Source organism: Orycteropus afer, unplaced genomic scaffold (assembly GCF_000298275.1).
Source record: "Orycteropus afer afer isolate SDZICR_OR568_19922 unplaced genomic scaffold, OryAfe1.0 scaffold00270, whole genome shotgun sequence".
Lineage (NCBI taxonomy): Eukaryota > Metazoa > Chordata > Mammalia > Tubulidentata > Orycteropodidae > Orycteropus > Orycteropus afer.
In genome coordinates this window covers 2,982,103-2,983,714 of record NW_006921857.1, presented here as the reverse complement: position 1 = coordinate 2,983,714, position 1,612 = coordinate 2,982,103, and positions in this window count along the sequence as shown.

Here is a 1,612-nt window from a genome sequence, read left to right as displayed (position 1 = left end):
AATCCTACTTCCGTAGTGATACTGCCTCGGAAACCCAAGGAGGGGTCGCTATGAGTCAGGGCTGACTCGACGGCACATAACAACAACAACAACAACCATTCCCTGAATGAGACACTTCATCAAAGATAAATCATTAACTTAAAATCTTTTTGCTTCTTGAAATTTCTCATTCATTTGAATAGTAAATGTTAAAATTTGAGGATTCTGATTTGATCAAATATATTTGCTTGACAATACTCTTGTCCATCTTCTGCGACCCATCTCCTTAATAATGTTTAATATAATCTCTCTTCTAAAATTGTAATGTGAAAGGCACATTTCTGGGCTAATCACCAGTTTCTTATATTCTAATCTCAATTTTGTACAATAAATTCTAAATCCTAAAATAAATAACTTTAAGGCCAAATTTATAATAAAAAAATATTTGAATAAAGAGTAAAAATTTCTAGTGTCTTCTATACAATGTAGATCGCTAGACTTACAGGCTTTGGTTTCATACTGTTAGCCCATAGAGATGAGTGGTTGATTGTGTTACTTTCTATGTGAGTATCTCTAACTTTCAAGAGAATCCAGTGTCAATTAACCAATTCCTTTATTTAAGATGTAGGCTCTAGTTTTATGCAGCTTTGTATTTCCCCACTAGCTGTCTTTCTAACTTTTATGCAAAAAAGAAAAAGTACTTATTTTTTCATGAAGTTTTTAATCTAAAACAATGACTTTGTTTTTGAAAAATTGGCATATATTATCACTGAATATAAAAACAAATAATTTTAGTGCACATTAATCCAATATGAGTTAATATAAAGTGATAGAACTAATTTTATTTAAACATGGCATCAAATTACGTATACATGTATTTAATTACTTTTGTTTGAATTTCAGGGGAAAAAGAAAGTGAAACTGAAGATTGATGAAATTCACAGCCCACAACAAAACATTTTAATTTTCAAAATATTTTTTAAAGAGTATTATGTATTAGGTCAAAGTCGTTTTGTTTTTTAACTAAAAGATTCAATTTTATAGTATCTACATACTATGAGAGATTAGTGCACTTATATTTGCTTTTCACCTCCTAGAATCTCATCCCAACTATTTGTTAAGTGAATTAATTTTACACTGTTATAATGCATAATTTGTACATATATCCTGCAATAATATTTAAGTATAATTTTCTCCATCAGCTTTTTGAATACAGGGCCTCCATTCTTGAAATCTTTATATTCATTGATCTTTTGGCTAGCTGGATTTTGGCATCAGAAATATAAATAGATAGATAGATAGATAGATAGAGGTAGATAGGAGATGGGGGCAGCAACAACTTCTCTCACCAAATCACTACACAGGACAGCAAAGGGGTAAGAGCAGGAAGGAAAAGCCAGGAAACTTTGAGATCAACAGAGAGAGCTGAGCATAAAAAAGCAGGAGATGCTGAACCTGTAATGACCAGCATCATTTTCTTAAGAGAACAATCAACAATCAATGATTTGTCATGATGGCTGAGCTTTCATTGGGTGTTAAGTGTCTACAAACAGCACCTTCTATTTAAACTTTCAATTAAAATTTTTTAAATTTAGGAATTGGTGGAGCTTTAATAGCTAAAAGTTTACAGAAG